This window comes from Salmo trutta, chromosome 17 (genome assembly GCF_901001165.1).
Source record: "Salmo trutta chromosome 17, fSalTru1.1, whole genome shotgun sequence".
Taxonomy (NCBI): domain Eukaryota; kingdom Metazoa; phylum Chordata; class Actinopteri; order Salmoniformes; family Salmonidae; genus Salmo; species Salmo trutta.
Genome location: NC_042973.1, coordinates 9,643,289 through 9,650,397, shown reverse-complemented (window position 1 = coordinate 9,650,397; position 7,109 = coordinate 9,643,289). Strand labels below are relative to the sequence as shown.

The window sequence follows — 7,109 nt, the reverse complement described above, 5'->3', positions numbered from 1 at the left end:
ACTTCTGTATATATAAATAAAATAAAATTGTATGTGGACACCCCTTAAAATTAGTGGATTCTATCTCCATTCTCCATAGACAAACATTGGCAGTAGAATGGCAGTAGAATGGCAGTAGAATGGCCTGACTGAAGAGCTCAGTGACTTTCAACGTGGCACCATCATAGGATGCACCAAAGTGGTAGACCAGACAAGCTCACAGAACGGGACCGCGGAGTGCTGAAGCGCATAAAAATCGTCTGTCCTTGATTGCAACACTCACTACCGAGTTCCAAATTGCCTCTGGAATCAATATCAGCACACAAACTGTTCGACTGGAGCTTCTTGAAATGGGTTTCCATGGCCAAGCAGCCGCACACAAGGCTAAGATCACGATGTGCAATGCCAAGGGTTGGCTGGAGTGGTGTGAAGCTCGCCTCCATTGAACTCTGGAGCAGTGGAAACCTTCTCTGGAGCAATGAATCACGCTTGACCATCTGGCAGTCTGACGGACAAATCTGGGTTTGGCGGATGCCAGGAGAACGCTACCTGCCCCAATGCATAGTGCCAACTGTGAAGTTTGGTGGGGAGGAATAATGGACTGGGGCTTTTTTTCATGGTTAGGGCTAGGCCCCCTTAGTTCCAGTGAAGGGAAATCAATGCTACAACATACAATAACATGAAAGACGATTCTGTGCTTCCAACTTTGTGGCAACAGTTTTAGGAAGGCCCTTTCCTGTTTCAGCATGACAATGTCTCCGTGCACAATGGGAGGTCCATAGAGAAATTGTTTCTCAAGATCAGTGTGGAAGAACTTGACTGGCTTGCACAGAGTCCTGACCTCAACCCCCTCGAACACCTTTGGGATGAATTGGAATGCCGACTGTGAGCCAGGCCTAATCGCCCAACATCAGTGCCGACCTCACTAATGCCCGTGGCTGTATGGAAGCAAGTCCCTGAAGCAATGTTGCAACATCTAGTGGAAAGCCTTCTCAGAAGAGTGGAGCCTGTTTTAGCAGCAAAGGGGGAATAACTCCATATTAATTCCCATAATTTTGGAACGAGCAGGTGTCCACATACTTTTGGTCATGTAGTGTATATATTGTCTCGGTGGGAACATGGACGTGTACAAACAGACCAGCTACGACCTCTAAGGCAATCAGAGAGGCAAAAAGACAGTGCAGGGACAAAGTGTAGTAGCAAATCAATGGCTCAGACACAGGACGTATGTGGCAGGGACACCAGACTATAAACGGAAAGCCTGCCACTTTGCAGACAACAACGCCTCGCTTCTGGATGAGTTGAAACACCTTAGTCCGCGTTGAGGAAAACATTGAGCCGCCAACGCGGAACCCCGACGTTCATAAGGACTGTGTGCTCTTGTTCTCTGTACATGACGTGAGTAAGTCATTTAACGTGTTAACCCTCGCAAGGCTGCCGGCCCTGACGGCATTCCAAGCCGCATCCATAGAGCATGTGCAGACCAGCTGGCTGGAGTGTTTACGGACATATTCAAATCGCTCCATATCCCAGTCTGATGTCCGTACCTGCTTCAAGATGTCCACCATTGTTCCTGTACCCTAGAAAGCAAAGGTAATTAAACTAAATGACTATCGCCCCGTGGCACTCACTTCTGTCATCATGAAGTGCTTTGAGAGGCTAGTTAGGGACTAAATCACCTCCACCTTACCCAACACCCTAGGCCCACTACAATTCACAGTATCGCGCCAATAGAACCACGGAATCGACATTGCACTGCACACTGCCCTATCCCACCTGGACAATAAATATACCTTTGCTGTTCATTGACTACAGCTCAGCCTTAAATGAGTGCCCTCCAAGCGCATCACTAAGCTCAGGGTCTGAACCCCTCCCTGTGCAACTGGGTCCTGGACTTCCTGACGGGCTGACCCCAGGTGGTGAGACGGCCTACAAGGAGGAGGTGAGGGCCCTGGCGGAGTGGTGCCAGAAAAACAACCTCTCCCTCAACGTCAGCAAGACAAAGGAGCTGATCGTGGACTTCAGGAGACAACAGAGCACGCCCCCATCCACATCAACTGGGCCACAGTGGAGAGCTTCAAGTTCCTCGGCGGGCACATCACTAACAACCTAAAACGGTCCCCTCACATAGGCAGTGTGGTGAACAAGGCGCAATGGGATGCATCACCGTCTGGAACGGCAATTGCACCGCCCGCAACTGCAGGGCTCTCCAGAGGGTTGTGCGGTCAGCTGAACGTATCACCGGGGGCACACTGCCTGCCCTCCAGGACCTCAACAGCCACCTGAACCACGGCCCATTCACACCGCTAACATCTTAAAAGGCGTTAACAGTAGAGTTGCATCAAAGCTGGGACCGAGACACTGTTAAACAGTGTCTGTTAAACAGTGCCCTGAACCTTAATCACTATTCTAGCCAGCCTCCGACCAGTACCCTGCCCTGAACCTTAATCACTATTCTAGCCAGCCTCCGCCCAGTACCCTGACCTGAACCTTAATCACTATTCTAGCCAGCCTCCGCCCAGTACCCTGCCCTGAACCTTAATCACTATTCTAGCCAGCCTCCGCCCAGTACCCTGCCCTGAACCTTAGTCACTATTCTAGCCAGCCTCCGCCCAGTACCCTGACCTGAACCTTAATCACTATTCTAGCCAGCCTCCGCCCAGTACCCTGACCTGAACCTTAATCACTATTCTAGCCAGCCTCCGCCCAGTACCCTGCCCTGAACCTTAGTCACTATTCTAGCCAGCCTCTGCCCAGTACCCTGCCCTGAACCTTAGTCACTGTTCTAGCCAGCTACCACCTGGTCCTGCACCTTAGAGACCGCTGCCCTTTGTACATAGAGTCATTGAGAACTGGACACTTTAGTAATGTTCACATACTGTTATACTCACTTTCTATGTATATATTGTATTCATGGCTCATTCTATATATCAACTGCTGTACACACCTTTTCTATTCATATACAACAAGATATGTATATCTATACGTTTATATTCCGTCTCCTACATTGTTCGTTCTGATATTTCTTAATTTCTTGATTTTATTTTTCTGGATTACGTGTGTATTGTGTTTTTTCTTTATTGCGAGGTATTACTGCTCTGTTGGAGCTAATAACACCAGCATTTAGCTAGGTATCACTGCTCTGTTGGAGCTAATAACACCAGCATTTAGCTAGGTATCACTGCTCTGTTGGAGCTAATAACACCAGCATTTAGCTAGGTATCACTGCTCTGTTGGAGCTAATAACACCAGCATTTAGCGAGGTATCACTGCTCTGTTGGAGCTAATAACACCAGCATTTAGCTAGGTATTACTGCTCTGTTGGAGCTAATAACACCAGCATTTAGCTAAGTATTACTGCTCTGTTGGAGCTAATAACACCAGCATTTAGCTAAGTATTACTGTTCTGTTGGAGCTAATAACACCAGCATTTAGCTAGGTATTACCGCTCTGTTGGAGCTAATAACACCAGCATTTAGCTAAGTATTACTGCTCTGTTGGAGCTAATAACACCAGCATTTAGCTAGGTATTACTGCTCTGTTGGAGCTAATAACACCAGCATTTAGCTAGGTATTACTGCTCTGTTGGAGTTAATAACACCAGCATTTAGCTAAGTATTACTGCTCTGTTGGAGCTAATAACACCAGCATTTAGCTAAGTATTACTGTTCTGTTGGAGCTAATAACACCAGCATTTAGCTAGGTATTACCGCTCTGTTGGAGCTAATAACACCAGCATTTAGCTAAGTATTACTGCTCTGTTGGAGCTAATAACACCAGCATTTAGCTAGGTATTACTGCTCTGTTGGAGCTAATAACACCAGCATTTAGCTAGGTATTACCGCTCTGTTGGAGCTAATAACACCAGCATTTATCTAGGTATTACTGCTCTGTTGGAGCTAATAACACCAGCATTTAGCTAGGTATCACTGCTCTGTTGGAGCTAATAACACCAGCATTTAGCTAGGTATTACTGCACTGTTGGAGCTAATAACACCAGCATTTAGCTAGGTATCACTGCTCTGTTGGAGCTAATAACACAAGCATTTAGCTAGGTATTACTGCACTGTTGGAGCTAATAACACCAGCATTTAGCTAGGTATTACCGCTCTGTTGGAGCTAATAACACCAGCATTGTGTAGGCTTGAGCAACAAACACACACACTAAACACATCTCTAAAGAGAAGGCAGATACTATAAGCAAATGGTGTGGACATTTAAGGAAAGGTACTAATTTACTCTCCAAAAGCGACAATCTTTTAAAAATGTTTTTACTTAAGTTATACATTATTCATTGTCTTAGAATAAGGAACAAACCTGATGGAGGAATTACACAGCTGTATGAGGATTAGTATGGGTGAGAATGCATACTGTCTGCAAGACAATGTAATAATAAAGTACAAGATAGACCAACACGAACAACGGCCATGCACAGTAGATCACCCGCTTATTTATGATGAACTGTGGCGATTCAACATGTAGAATCGCCGGGAGATGAACAGAAAATGGCGGCCGATGTTCTGTGGTCAGAGGCTATAGAACGACCACCTGTTGCATTTAACCGTTCGTCATCAACGGTCTGTTTAGTCTTTCACACTTCTACAAGACTGTGGTAACAAAAGGTAGTCTGTGCTAGGTAAAGCGTCGCGTTCTCAGCTCACTGGTCACCATAGCAACACCCACCCGTAGCACGCGCTCCAGCAGGTATATTTCACTTGTTATCCCCAAAGCCAACACCACCTTTGGCCGCCTTTCCTTCCAGTTCTCTGCTGCCAATGACTGGAACGAATTGCAACAATCCCTGAAGTTGGAGACTTATATCTTCCTCACTAGCTTTAAGCATCAGCTGTCAGAGCAGCTTACCGATTGCTGCAGCTGTACACAGCCCATCTGTAAATTGCCCATCCAACCAACTGCCTACCTCATCCCATATTTGTTTTTCTGCTCTTTTGAACACCAGTATTTCTACTTGCACATCCGCATCTGCACATATATCACTCCAGTGTAAATTGCTAAATTTTAATTACTTCACCACTATTGGCCTATTTATTGCCTTACCTCCTTACTTCATTTGCACACACTGTATACAGATTTTTCTTATGTGTTATTGACTGTACGTTTGTTTATCCCATGTGTAACTCTGTGTTGTTTTAGTCGCACTGCTTTGCTTTATCTTAGCCAGGTAGCAGTTGTAAATGAGAACTTGTTCTCAACTGGCCTACCTGGTTAAATAAAGATAAAATAAAAAACATTTTAAAAGACAAACGTCATCGACATAACACGTAAACAACTTCTTGGAAAATTACATTTTTATTAACATCAATTTTATTTTCACTTTCTTAAACAATCAAATTTGTAATAAATAAAGCACATCTGATGGGGTATACCATGCAAACATTACAGTCTATAACATTAAAGAGAACTGTAGGTGTTGAACCATCCCATGGATATCTTGTTACAAGAGCATCACACTCTGACATTCCTCTCATAAGCAACAGATGCATGATTGGTATTAACTTTACATGTACACGATGTACGGTATTAACCCATATACACATGAAGGACCGGGGTTAAGTATACCAGTCACCGTTTCATTCCACTCTTTAGAGCCGGGAACAAAGAGTGGGGGGGGTGAAATAGGAGACAGAGAGGATAGACGATAGAGGGCTTGAGAGAAGAGCAAGGATCAAGAATAAAGAAAACAAGGGAATGATGGAGTAGAGCAGAGAGAGAGGAAAAGGTCCCTCAGGAGAGACGAGTAGAGACCAGCAAGTCAGACAGTGTGACCTGCCCAGAAGCAGGAGAGCATGAAGAAGCAGAAAAAGGAACGAATGTACCAAGAACCCAAAGATGCCTGTGCAGCTGTGTCACCACGTTTGAATACAACGAGGTCACTAGCATCTTTCCCCCAACGTGATTGAACAATGTAGTTCCATCCACTGCAGTTTGAACTAGATTCTAGTCCAACACTGGATCTTCACCCAGAACAAAGATAGTAGAGGCTGTTTCGTCCAACAGTGAAATTAAATGCCATCATATAAACCCTTGTGATGAGGTGCACACACAGTAGGGTAGTGGTACATAGTGGGGCATTGCACGCTGCCTATCAATAGCAGACATAACTCTCTGAAATAAGAAATCCAATCTATATTATCTTTGTTACAACTAGTGTGGAATATTCTATCCATTGTTCATATATTCTAGTTTTAGGAGGATGGAGGTTGTGCAAGTGAGGGTTAATAAGTGAGGCCTGTACCTATATGGTTAGTGATGCACGTGTAGAGCTGGGTTAAAGCTAGCCGCTGGGATAACTGAAGTGAATTCACATCAAGTCCTAAGTGGAACGAGTGCTAACAACAGGTAGGAGAATGACTTCAGCCCAACAGGCTGAACCCTTGCGTTCATTTACAGCTAGTCAATCTACAGAGAGGAGGGTGGTTCCCATCACCCTTCCATCACACACCACGTCTGTAACCGACTCACCCGATCACCAGCAGACATTCTGGTCGCGTCCCAAATGGCATCCTACTCCCTCAACATTGCACTACTTTTGACCAGTGCAATTTGGGACACAACTTCTGACAGGTGCTCAAGCCGATTAAACACATTCCCAAACAAAGGAAAGGAAGTTGGCAGTGAGAGAGAAAACCTTCACAACCTCCTCATTTATTAGAAACGAGGGAGCAATGAGAGAGAGAGGAAGACGACATGAGAGGTCGATCCGTCAGTCAGTCACGAGGTGTAACTTCAATCTTGTCCTCCCCCTTCTCTCTTCGTCTTCTCTGCCAAAAAAGCAGAGCAAAAAAGCCCAGAGACAGTTGTTAGATTCCTGTGTGAAGAGGACATGTCTGGTGAACTCATCATGGGCCTTTAAAGCATGGTGCCCACTGAGCTGAGGAAGTACTATCTGCTCAGCCACACTGATAACCTGATCCTCCTCAGTGTTAAGGGCTCCATCCGATAAACTCGCAGGAAAAAACTAAGAGCAACAGTTGGGCGTCACTGGGGGGGGTTCAGTCATTTGATCCGTGCAATGCTTCTGTGATCCATTGGTTTCTGCCAAGGAGAAATGGTGAGATGAATTACTGTATATCTGTATCACACACACACACACACACACGTTCAAAAAT

At 45.3% G+C, this 7,109-nt stretch overlaps 1 protein-coding gene across 5 annotated transcripts in view; it reads right to left on the bottom strand.

Moving 5' to 3' along the window:
- Positions 1 to 5,270: 5,270 nt before the first annotated feature.
- LOC115151541 (dynamin-like 120 kDa protein, mitochondrial) overlaps positions 5,271 to 7,109 on the bottom strand; it is a 75,128-nt gene continuing 73,289 nt past the window's right edge. For all 5 annotated transcript variants that reach the window (XM_029695564.1, XM_029695565.1, XM_029695568.1 and 2 more), the window contains one exon: positions 5,271 to 7,035. The gene's annotated coding sequence lies outside the window, so the exon portion shown is untranslated. The remainder of the gene's footprint in view (positions 7,036 to 7,109) is intronic.